Source organism: Limulus polyphemus, unplaced genomic scaffold (assembly GCF_000517525.1).
Source record: "Limulus polyphemus unplaced genomic scaffold, Limulus_polyphemus-2.1.2 Scaffold201, whole genome shotgun sequence".
Classification (NCBI taxonomy): Eukaryota; Metazoa; Arthropoda; class Merostomata; order Xiphosura; family Limulidae; genus Limulus; species Limulus polyphemus.
Window position 1 is genome coordinate 659,910 of NW_013665811.1, and position 14,174 is coordinate 674,083.

Genomic DNA, 14,174 nt, shown 5'->3' on the forward strand with positions numbered 1-14,174 from the left:
TTAATGCCCTGATTAAAGAAATCACTCGGCTTTGAAGCAAAAACATGTCGATGTCCTCTTTAACATGTCGGCCCCTGCCATCACAGTTTTTAAGGCTAAAGTTACCTGAACGATATTTGCTGAACCATCGTTGACACTTACGAACATTTAAAACATTTCCATAAACTTCTTTGATATTCTTTGTGGCTACAGAGGCGTTGTTTCCCTTCTTGTATTCAATGTGTGTCTCTTCGTGTACCATCACTATAAGGGATTAGAGTATACTAAACTTTACACATTATATAGACTACACTAACGTGACGTTTATGCGGTTCGTTTAACTATTATACGTGATGTACGTTTTTTGGAGGGTGGTTATTGAAAGTATTCCAAAACGCGACATTAATTTCTTGACGACCTAATATCTTGGAACATTACTATGTAATGGTCAGATATATCTAAAAATGGAAGTGGCCGTATAGCACCCAACTTGAAACTGTGATCAGTATGACATTTTCATACACTATATTTACAATATCAAAAGGCGAAAAAATGTTTTCAATACGACTGGTTGATGTTTTCTTAGTGCAAGGTTACACAATGGGTATATTTACACTGTCGTCGCGGAGAATCGAACCCCAGGTTTTAGCTATGCTTAAGTCCTATGGGATGTTAAGCCTCAACAAGTGTATATTGAAATATATATGTACATACGCACACGCACTAACTGTATTTAAGAACGTCGTATTTAATACGCTTAACACTTGTAAGTTTGCATGTATATGTTTGTTTTTATCAAAATTTGTTGGCGTGTCCCAACGTCAATAAAACGAGTATGTTCATCATGGTGTAATATAAGTTCTTCGTGGAGTGGATATACCATTAAGACCTTGAAGAACACGAAACCTTGGTTACCGAAATGATCACCACATGGCTGCTGGTTGTGGTCATCCACGTGACGTAATAGACATGCTGTTGGATGGTCCACTTGATTTTGTACTATGGAGATATACCTAAAGTCAGTTGTGTATCGTCTGTTATGTTGATGCACTTGACAGATTTCATCCGATAACATGTAGCCATGTTCAATATTTTACAACTTCGTAAAGCTGTATCATTTTATTGAAGGCCGAACTTATCAAGAAACTCTGCAAAACCCTGTATGTGTATATATCTATATCCGTATAACACACACACACACTTTAGCACTTTTTCATAACTTAAACTAAAAACATCTCATTCACCAACACATATAAAACACTGTAGATCAATTGATTCGCGCTTGTTTAAATTTTCAGCAAAAGAATGATGAACAACTTAGGTAATTGTCAAAAGATTTGAGATTTATTCATTTAAAATTGTGAAACCATCCTACTTAAACAAAGTCAGAAATAATAGAACATTTTAGAATGCCAAAATGGAACTATACATATAAAAAAGGTTTTATTGCACAATGTTGGGGGTATATTACTCATGTCGAGTTGACATATAACAAGAGAGATTAAGAGATTGAAAAACTGGTATACGTTAGTTTTTACATGAAATGGAACTGAACGTGTTTCCATTTCTAGTTTTTATGATCCAAACCAGTTTTTTTTTATCCGCGCTTGGCTTCATAAGTCATCAGATAATTCCCCATGATTCGTCATGTCAGAATCTGTGTACTTTATGTTATAGGAAAAATTACGCTCGTGAGTAATTTTTAGCGAAGATAGCTTAGCTCCGTTAATGGAAAGCATCCTTTTATTTTATTGTTTTGTGCTTTAATTTTTTTTCTCTCGTGATTATTTTTATTTTCTTTTTGCCTGTTTCTGAGGGAAGGAAGTAGAAAAAGTCACAGATTGTTGAGAATTGACAAATCTCCACTTCTAATGAACATTTGATTTGATCATTTCCACTTATTGGAAATAAAATTATTTCAATTTAATGGATATTAATTAACTTGTACTCTTATACAAGAAATGAAACATATATATATCATAATCGTTGTTTTGCAAATCAGTCATGATGACCATATCAATGTCAAATAGTCAATTACGTTTTTGTGGTTTTATAACAGGCTGTAATTGCCTTTGTTGTCAGAACAATATGAAAATATCGCATTTGTTGTTACTATTCCCTGTTAGATAGCTTGGTTCAGGTAAGTAGGAATCAATGTCGTACTTTGACAACAGTTGCGCTGTGTTTGTGTCTTTGCATTGGTTGATAAATAGGTTTAAAATCGTAGAGTCGAAGAAGAGAAATGTACTATAATTGGCATTTATTTTTGTATTGATGTACTATAGGTGACATATTGAAAGACAGTTAAGTTGGGTTCTGTTTTAAAAGAGATTTAACCGTTCGTTGTGACACCTGAGAAAGAGCCGACAAACGAACCCAATGTGAACGAACCAGAAGTATCTTGAAGCAAATCTGTCCATCTGCCTTTTGATAATATTTTGTGGTATTTTGTTCTTTAGAAACTTTTATTTGTGTGCTTGCCTGATGTTCATCAAAGCTGGATAGTTGAATATATTACTATCGAGATAAATTCTTGTTCATACAGCAGGATTTCCGTATATATAAACTTATAGTTTGGTTTGTTATGAATTTCGCGCAAAGCTAAACGAGGGTTATCTGCGCTAGCCATCCCTAATTATCAGTGTAAGACTAGAGGGAAGGCAGCTAGTCATCACCATCCACCGTCAACTCTTGAGCTACTCTTTTACCAACGAATAGTGGGATTGACCGTCTCTTTATAACGCCCCCACGGCTGAAAGGGCGAGCATGTTCGAACCCGCAGATTGCGAGTCGAGCACCCTAACCACCTGGCCATGTCGGGCCAAACTTATAGTATCTTCCCTTCTCTGTAATTGTCGTTGATGGCAACACTCATTAAGTCATTTTGAGTTTCCCATTTACCTGAGGAATGAATAGTGTTTTGTGCATACTTACGAATAGTATTGTTATTTTGACTTGCCAATAAATACATATAATAGCAAACTGAAAACACACACACGTGATAATTGTGATTACAATTTGTCGAATTATTCAGAACCTAGTTTTTCCCGTTAGGTAGCTACTTTTTTTTTCTACCTTTCTTTTACCCCCCCCCCTCCTCCCTACGTTCACGCTATTGTTATAATATATAGGAATGGGTAATTTAGAGAATTAGGCTTTAGTAAAGCGTGGGAAAAAGACTTACCTGCTTGTGTGTTCCGCCCACTCCCGATTTCAACAATAGTAGGCATCATGCTTTTTACGAGTCGCTACTGTTTCTTAATGTTGAATTATGTCTGTACACCACATAAAGTCCCAAATGAAACATAAATACGATGAAGTCGTACATCAGTTGAGTGTTAAGCTGGTATAGGTTTACCTAAATTGATATACAAGATATATAACTGTGTATGTGTACATACATATATATAAAAACACGTATGTATGTTTGTGTGTTACTATATACATCTTGTCCGATGACATATATGGGTGTGTGGCTTTGCGTGATACACGTAATTGCACTTTTACTTGCAAGCGCAAACTGATGACAAAATCATCAAGAGACGGTCCTGTATTTTGTTGGTGAAGGCACGGTTTCACAAGCAAGATTAAAGCTGATTGCAGGTGAGGGCGTGGCAAATTCGACTTGTCCACGCGCATCCAGCTGTTGGAACTATCTGAAAATTTGCCCAACAAATAACGATTTTCGTGTCGATGACAAACAACAAAAGAAAGACTGATTTTCGGCGTGGTATGATTTTCTTTTTCCATAATCGTACATTCGAATATATCCAGTCGTTTCTGAACGACACGGGCGACAAGGGTTTAAAAAGGCTCGGTGACTTAGCCCTGTGTATAAAATTATGACTTCCTCCGCGCTTTATGTAAGAAAGGTGACCATGACTTTTTGGTCAGAAATTTCCCTTAATTCTTAAATCTATTTAATATGTATCTTTTAAAACTTACAAAACAAACATATGTAGTGAAAGAAGAAAAAAAATCAATTTTGCTTGCATGAAGTGTAACACGGAGCTTTGATCTAAAGGTCATAAAGGTGTAACACCATTAATATATATATATACACACACAAACGGAAAGGCACTGCTGATTAATATTCTCAAACTGTCCCTGCATGGCCAGGTGATGAGGGCACTTGACTCGCAATCTGAGGGTCACGGGTTCGAATCCCCGTCCCACCAAACGTACTCGCCCTTTCAGCCGAGGGGGCATTATAACGTTACGGTCAATCCCACTATTCGTTGGTAAAAGAGTAGCCCAAGAGTTAGCGATGGGTGGTGATGACTAGCTGCCATCCCTCTAGTATTTCTGCTAAATTAGGGAAAGCCAGCAAAATAGCCCTCGTGTAGCTTTGCACGAAATTCCAAACAAATACAGACTTTTCAAACTCGTAGAGTGAAAGTAAAAGCCCAATTTACACTAGAAGGGACAATTTCAATACTTTTTACGTCGATAGTTCTTACTGTAATAGTTGTTCAGCACTTGATATATTTCTTTATAATGCTCATTTTGCCGATAACGTATAAGTAACCTTCAACAACACAGCATATTAAAACGGACTAACTTATTTTTCATGAAAAAATTAGGTTTAAATTGCTCTTAGTTATTACGTGACTATTAAAACACTTTTTACAGTATTTAAGATATACAACGTATGTTTCCATAAGGAATATTTTGAATATACTATAACTTGTCCAGTGTAATGTTTTCAAACACCCTGTACTTATCCGTTTTACAACACAGTCATGATGCGTTGTATCCCCCCCCCCCATTTCACGCCTCTGAGGTAATGTGTTTATGTGATCGACCAACAGGTAGACTTTTTTCAATAATTGTTTGCAGTCGCTAATGGTTTAAATTGAGTCTTAAATGATATATTATTTTACTACGCAGTGTTTGCTGTAATGAGCTCTCCAGTGTTGAAAGGATGTTGTAATTTTATACGCTGTTTTTATTGGAATCAATAAGGTGCAGCCCCTTCACACTCACTCCATGAAAGTACACATCAGTGCGTTGACGTACTAACCATTATTTACACGAACCACTCCATAACTTGTTCTATAATTGCCAGGATGGTATATTGAACGAATTCATTGTGTGTGTGTGTCACTGGAAGTCTGTAATCATATTTCATTTAGAAGAATTAGAGTTTTTATGTCGTAAAGCAAATGGAAAATTAGTGTTGCTGTAGTGTGATGTGGCATTTCTTGAATATAGTTGTTATGCCTGAATGTTGCTTATATTTTCATTACGTAATGTATGTATAAGTTTATTCTATGAGAGTTAAAACTGAAAATAATTTATATAGAAACAATACTGTCATTTGTATTATAAATGATAATTTAATTCCTCATGTGTATTTTGAAGGGTGAAAAAAAAGGATATTCAGTAAAGCATGTCAGAGTAGGTTTTGAACTTTTTGAGTTTAATCATTTGTAATTAAAAAGTTAATATAAAGCTAATGTAAATGTGTATATAGGGAGGCCCAAAAAGTATTAGACGAAAAGTTTATATTTCCAGGGTTATTGGAGTTATATTCATAAACGTCATAAATGAAAAATGGGCTTACCGGCACCTGAGCACACACACCTTTAACAAATACACAGTACATATTTATTTTTCGGTATAGAAAGTCTTTCTGTAAGATTAATAGCAAGTTGCTCATTTGCACTTGTTTTCATATCATGCGTGGTATGTAACGTAGCAGCTAATATGATGACTCAACACTGTGTTAATGTGGGTGGAAAGATTGAGTATCACATCAAATTTTGTTATGTGGAATGTTTAATTTTTGGTTTATTGATGGTGTTTTCCTAGGTGTAGTCTCTAGCATGGGTTCAGAGGCGCCAACATACCTTCAAATAATGCACAATACATATAAGATAATACAACCGTGTTTTCTATAAATTACATCTAGTGCAAAGCCATGTTGTTTGGACATAGGAAACTTAAGGAAAACGAGAAATAGACAGTTGTCGGGACATTTTGTATCCGACAGCAAGGCTGTGGCACAAGACACGAGAATGACGAATTACTCACGTGTGGTATTAATAAAATGATTGACACCTTTGTATTTTTTCAACTTAATACAAGTTCAAAACTTGCACAGAAAAAAAAAAACCAACGGCGTCTAGACGTGTTTATATAACATCAACTGCAGTTTCCCTGACTACGAAAGCTAAAACGAATAATTATATGAGACGACTTCTTGGAATTAGACACTTTCCGACAGGCTTACTATAGACTTATTTTCTTTGTTCTTATTTTCTGTTATATATTTTTTCTTCACTCCTTTCTCTTGGCCGTCAGTCATACAAAGTTCATAAATTTTCTAAGTGTTTTTTAAAAAAGCTTATAAATAGTAAATGTCCCAGTGAGACGACGCTGTGTTTGACGAATTTGCCGTGTCCGTATTAATGTGTGTTAAGAACATGACATGTATGGTGATTGATGAAATTTTTGCGTGTTGTAAATGATTATTATGACCTTTTTGTGAGTAAGCTATTGTACAGCGGAAAAGATTCTCGTCTATATTGGTTTCATTTTCGCTCCTTCTAACCGTCTTTCTTATGCGGAACTCTATAAATATTTTCTCCAATAAGTTTTAAATTCTTTTTTTTTATCTTGAAGAAAGAAAATGCACAACGTAAGCAGAACGTGCATTTGAATAATTTACCAACGGTTTCAAAAGCTCTGTGGCCTATAGCGACGTTTGTGAACTTTGAATATTGTCCGTGTGTTCGCTTATATATCTTCTTGACATCTTCAGCGAAATGTGTTTACAACTTTATTCAAACGCATTATATATCAACACTGAGGTTTTAGAAAATCCTATCTTTTTACTTAAAGAAATCGGAGCATATAGCATTTCTTGTTTACTAAAATAGATCTTAGGTCTGTTCAATGATTTAAGAACAGCCACACGAACATTTTGATGTGGATAAAAAAAAAAAAAGAGAGTCATGCCGGAAAGGTTTGGATTGTTTTGATTAGCCAAAAAAAGAAGACGTTTCACACTGTTTTCGAGGTCAAGGTCGCTGAACCAGACCCGTGACCTGACCCAAGACCATGAGAGTCAACATGGAGAAGTTAACTTCTAAAGTAAAACGGTGTAGCAATGAAACATACTTGAAATGTTCTAGATGTTGCTGTGAATGTGATGGTTTAAGTGTAGTGATTAAGCTAAACCTCATGTCCAGGTTGGATGAGGAAAGAACTTATTCGAAGATATCCCAATCGATCTAACATACCAGCTGAATCGGAGATTCGTCAACTGATTTACTGCATTAACAACGAAACATAAAAAACGGACATAATAGTACCGTTAACTTCATAAAGGGGGATTGGAATCGTATATAATAAATCATTAGTTTCAGTATTGTGTGAAACTAACGACACAATAAAGCCCAAAGATGCAGTGTTGAAGTTGAAGCAGATGTACGATGCATTACAAGATGATTTCCCTGGCGAATCACAAATTAAAAATGCCATTTCTGCAATGAAAAGTAAATATAAGAATGGTATAATGCCCAGTATGGTACCACCATAGTATAATCCACATAGATCTCATCATGTAATATTTTCATTAATATTTAGTTTTGTTGTTTTTTGTTTGTTTAGAAGTTGTGCCGAGCTTCATTTATCGAGATCTATCAAAATAACCCTAAATCACCAGTTTCTGGAATGGACCCCCCTGTTGACGACTCTAGACTCAGTACTAAAAGATGTTGGGCTGGTTCGTATGGCAGGTGTTAAATGAATATAATTACAGTTGTATAGGCATTTGAAACGTTTCATATATTGACTGACCTTCTCATCTGAAGGAAAACCAGAGCAGTTGTTTGAGTATGCGCTTATTACTGTTTCAACCACTTATTGGAATTATCCAGATGATTATGGAAGTACGCTGTCAGCTCTTATACCGTTTAGTCCTAATGTTCGAATGAAGCAGTGAGTGCCATGGTGAGATAAGACCGAACCAAAGATAGCTAAAGCCTTTTAATTTATTTTTATTTTTTGTACACTAACAATTGTTGAAGAATTTATTAGCAAATAGTGTCATCAGATTTTGCATATCGTCTTTACACGATGATTAAAGACTTGCTGCTTCATTGTGAACTGTTACTGAAAATTTATTTTCGTAATGGTAATATTGTGATAACTTGTGTATCACGAAATTTGTTCATAACATTACGTATAAGGTATACGTCATCTCAGTACGCCCTATACATATTAACTGAAATGTAAGATTCGGCTGTACCGTACTGTGAGGCAAGCTGTATTTTTTGCCCGGACTGTTAATGTATATGTTTTGTATTTCACTGTTTCTATAGAATATGGGTAGTATTTCAGATGGGTTAAAACAGTTTACTTGAAATATATTAAATCCATTTAACAATTACATATTCCTGTGTATGTGGAGGATATACATATTCATATATCATAAGCATTTGTCATAATACAAATAGGACTTATGTTTTTATATTGTAACACGTCATGAAAGGATGATAATCTATGCCTATAACTGCACTATTTTGATGAGTTTGCCTTAAGACACCTCAAGAAAATCAGTCATTTTTAGTATAGTGTGTTGAAATTATCGTTTTACACCGTAATTATAGTGCAGAGTTTTAGTAAGCAATGGGATCAACCAAATCAGGGTTACAACCAACAAATATATAAACTAATAGTGTTGAGGTTCTAGCTAGTCAGACATCAGCTCTCAACATGTAGTCTTTTGTTAAGTATGATGCATCTCTACCCTCAGCTTCTTCCTACAAGTTCGGTAAAATACAAGAATCTATAATATTTTATGAACTTCAATTGTCTTAAGGTGTTATTTATGTGAATCATTATTTGGAGGACAAAAAACCCTAAAGAGGGTATTAGGTCAAGAGTACGCGGGGAATGGGGAAGGACTACCTATCCGAACTTTGCAGTCATTACATGGGAATCTTGTATGTACCAGATAAATAATGACCCATACACATTAATACGATCATTAACGTAGGGAAAAGAAAATCCCGTTTCATTCTGAACATTTAGATGCAATTGGAAACATGGAAGTTTTAAAATCGATGTCTTTATTGTTAAGAATTCAAAGTTAAGTTTTTGATGTGTAGAAGATAGACCATGTTTTTGCACTATAATACTGTTCGTGTTTTTCCATATATGGAATACAAAATATTTTGATATTAGAATACTGGTGACATGTCTGTGTAGTTTATGCTGTTTTATGTTACAGTTCTGTGAATCTTTAAGCTTGCTCTGTTCTTGATGGCCAGGTGGTTAGTGAACTCGACTCGCAATCTTCGGGTCGCGGGTTCGAATCCCCGTTCACCAAACATACTCGCCCTTTCAGCCGTGGGGGCGTTATAACATGACGGTCAATACCACTATTCGTTGATAAAATAGTAGGCCAAGAGTTGGCGGTGGGTAGTGATGACTAGTTGCCTTTCCTTCTAGTCTTTCACTGCTAAATTACTGCTCTCGTGTAGCTTTGCGCGAAATTCAAAACAAACAAACAAACTGTTCTTGATATAGAAATTATCTTTATGTGATTGCCGAGTCAACTGATGAATGAAATAAATGAAATCTGCCGGTCTGCATTCATGGTGAATTGGTTATTAAACTCTTCAAAATGAAACGTTTATTTCTTCAAGTATCGGTAGGAAGTCATTCTTTAAGTTGTCTGGCAGGTAACATTTCAGTTGAAGGATAATATGAATAAATCATTTGTGATATGATGTTACCATAAGACTAACACACTTACATATAGTCTTAATAGAAAATCGTGAAGGTATAACGAGTCCATACATTTTGAATATCCATTTCGTTTGCATAATTCTGAACTGTCATTAATAAATTATGCCGATATCCTGTTTAATATCTCGTGCAGGTTAGCTATTTTCATTTTCTTATTCTAGGCTGTGGAGTTCAATTGGTCTGTGGCCTCTTGTAAGATTATATTTTGTTGAAGATATATTAATAACATTCATCCATACTAATGTCATGCACATAAAAACATGACACTTTGTATGTATATATATATGTAAAATATATTTGTGCTGTAAATGATAACGCATCTACATGTGTTTGTGTGTATACATATTGACACACACACATATATATATAGATATATACGCGAATAAAGACATTATTTTGAATATTCATATTTTATTCAGGTTTGCCAGTGAAAAAATAAAAGCGCTTTCATTCGGCTGCTCCTTAGTTTCTTAGTTAATATTAATTACTTTGAAGATTTAAACCTCAATATTAAAGATGCCAACATTCTCGAGAACACAGAAAAATTTAAAACTGCCTATATCACTGCTTAGACCTGTAAGTAGGTACTTTTGTACTAAATCCCATTTACGTTGGTTGACATATACATAAGTTGTTCATGAAAACCCCAAATTATACTTTCCTCGCTGAAAAATTGAGCAAGTAACAAAAATTTCCAATTGTCTATATCTCTATTTGGGACCTGCAAGGAATATATTTGTACAAAATTCCATGTACATTGGTCGAAACAAGGCTTAGTAATTGACCTTTAAAATAATCAAAAATTGGCACATCCCACATTTTTGTGTGCATATGTATGGGACCTGTAAAAAAGTGTCTTTGCACAAATCCCATGTAAATTGGCCGAAATACGGCGAATTAATTGTCAAAAAAACCCTAGAATTATGCATTTGGCATCTTGACTCCCCTATAATTAATAAAAATGGGCAAGTCCACCATTTTTTTCGTCAATGTGTGGGACCTATAGAATAGTATCTTTGTACCAAATCCCATGTAAATTGGTCAAAATATGGCCGAGTAATTGATCATATACTCGAAAATTATGCTCTGACCTCCATGAAAAGACTCGGAATGGAAAAACCCAACTTTTGTGTATGTAATTATGTTGGGCGCATGAAAATTTATATTTGTGCCAATGTTATTGCTGTAAGTATGACCTCAGAGAAACCCAAAATATACATTTTTGGGTGGTATGACCTCTGACCCAGTAAAATCCTTAAAAATGACCTAAACATTTTGGGTGTATTGGACCAAGGTATAACCATATCAAGTTCCAAGTCAACCTGCCGAGAAATGAAGAAATGGCGTTCGATTGTAAAGTGTTTGGAAGGAAAAAAAAGAAACAATAGGAAAACAGTATGTCTCTCTGCGGAGACATAAGATCTATGTAAAAGTGATATAATTTAAATTTTTAGTATCTTAAACAATATACTTAAAATATTAAAATGATTTTGTAAACACACAATAACATAAAACAAATGTATCTAAACCTTGTTTAACGGACAGTCGAATCTCGTAATAAAAACTTTTTTCATATTCCAATCTTATTTGTAAATTAATATCACATTACCAAAAAGGGGAACAGAAAAAATATGGTTTGATGACACAATTATAAAAAATGGTTTGAGTAAGAAACAAGGCTATTTTCAAGATATCTTAAGTGGTATTTATGTAAATTCACACTAACTCTAAAGTTATCCGTTTGCCACACATTTACATAAAAATACAATTTCTTGATTTTAGAAACTATATCTCCATGTAAAAATCATACTTTCCAAAGTAGTATTACTCATGTAAGTATTACGACAATAGTGTCATTTACAATCCGTACAAGTTTTAATATCTGATGTTTTAGTTATTTTACCATATTATATACATAATTTTTTTAAATAGCCCTCTATCAAAATATAATGCTATATATCAAATATTTGATCTTCAAAGTAACCAATTACAGTTGTTGCATATGTTAGCGCTACTTTCGTACATCTCCCAGTGGCACAGCGGTATGACTTATACCGCTAGAAACCGGGTTTCGATACCTGTGGAGGGCAGAGCACAGATAGCCCTTTGTGTATCTTTCTGCTTATTAACAAACAAAAACTTTCGTACAAGTAGCAGTGTTGTCCCCTGGTGACTCCACGGTAAGTCTGAGTGCTTATTACGCTCAAAATTGAGTTTCGATGCCCGGGTAGGCACAGCGCAGATAGATCATTGTGTAGCTTTGTGCTTAAACAGGACAAACAAAAAACTATTTTGTAATACATTTGTTTTTCCGATATTTTTTAGACTTTCCAGAATCTGCTCATATTTTTTGTATTCTCTAAAACTTCCATCATTTTTAATCGATTTTCACAATTTAGTTTTGTAAGTTTCTGCTGTAACTTGTAAAGCTTCAATTTTTATACTTGAAGTTTCCATTTGTAGTCGTTTTCTTATGTACTGCACTTCTGTTGAAATGCGCTCAATTTCATATTATTGAAATTCATATGCGATAAGTTTTCGGTGGCTCTTTATGTAGTACTTCGTTCTTTGAATTCTTTTCGACTTCAGTGTTTCTACTCTTACTGGCCAGGCATGGCCAGGTGGTTAGGGCGTTCGTCTCGCAATCTTCGGGTCGTGGGTTCGAATCTCCGTCCCAACCAACATACTCGCCCTTTCAGCCAGGGGGGGGGGGGCATTATAAAGTTACGTTCAATCCAACTATTCGTTGGTAAAAGAGTAGCCCAAGAGTTGGCGGTGGGTGGTGATGACTAGCTGCCTTCCCTCTAGTCTTACACTGCTAAATTAGGGACGGCTAGCGTAGATTGTCCTCGTGTAGCTTTGCGCGAAATTCATAACAAACAAATCTACTCTTACTTGTCCTCCAGTAGACTATCTTCCGTTGACTGAAATTATGTTTAATTTCGTTAAAGTGAATTTCTGTGACTTTACCACTTTTATATCCCTATTCATAGTGTGTGTTTGTGAGCTTAAGTACATACATGCACGTATTTAATACGCACTTAGGAACAGAACATCCTTGACGACACGTGATGCACCAGCTAAGATGTTTGAATTTACTAACTTTTGTCGGTGGCTATTTCTTTCGTGACTCATGGTAATATTTCATAGTGTGTGTCACAGTTGAATGAAGGGGAATTTGTTAACGGCCCCTATGCAACTCTGTAGTTGTTTTCTATAAGATTATTTTTCTATCTTCAATTCATGATAATGTTCTCCATTCAACATATTTTCTTGTACGACCGTTCACAATTTTAATTTCTATGTATATATTGTGCACCATTATAGTATGTTGTTATAATAAAATAAATTGTTTGTTTTTTCTTCGTGCAGAGTTTATTCAGAACTTGAATGTATGCATACTTAATATTATGTTGTACAGTATATCAACAGCGCTTTCACTGCTAATCGACGTTAAAATCTACTTATTTCCTTATTTTTCGTGTGTGAATACTGTAACACTTCTATTGCTATATATCAAGTCGATTAGATTGTAGAATGAACTCCTTTTTTTAATTTATTTTCTCTGTTCTTTTGAGATACTCTGGACAGTTTTTAATAAAGCTGCATTGTGTTAACAGTTTCAAACTTTTGTGAGTTTGAGTCTTATGGTTGTCATAGCGCTTAATTGTGTTAAAAGTTGTCAAACTTTTGTGAGTTTGAGTCTTAGGGTTGTCATGGCGCTTGTGTATGTATTATTTTTTTTAATTTATACACATTCGTCGTATTTCAAGAAGTATCGTACTACCTGCAATCCTGAGAAATATCACACAAATTAAAATATCGGGTGCGGTGTTTTATTGACCGTTATATTTATAAATGCATCAGTGCCTGATAATTTGTAAATTATTTTTTTCTATAATGTCATTTAAAAAAATATCCGGTAGGGGTTCAAGTTATCTGATTTACCACATATCAAAAACCTTTCGATTTTCCATGTTTTTATAAGTAGAACACACATATGCGACTTTAGACTTTTTAATGTATAAAAATTATTCTTTTGGACCAGCTATACAGCTTTTCGCGCAGAATTTTTAAAACCGCATTTGTTATAAATACAACCTTCCTATGTCTATTGAAACACTGCATTAAAAAACAAGCAAACAAATATATTTTTTTTTCAAAAAAGGAAGTAAATGTAGGGATGGCTAATATCAATCCCTCAAACAATACAAACAAGATAGAAGGGATGGCATTTGGATCACCCTACATAATAACACAGGGAAGAATTAACATATAGCAATATATATATAACTATTCAATCACATTTGTATTTGATGTATCCTATTTTTGTCTGTTAACATTCCATTACACTGTATGCCTGTGCTATTATGTAGGGATGATGTACTGCCATCCCTTGTATCTTATTTGCATTGTTTTTGAAGGATTGATAT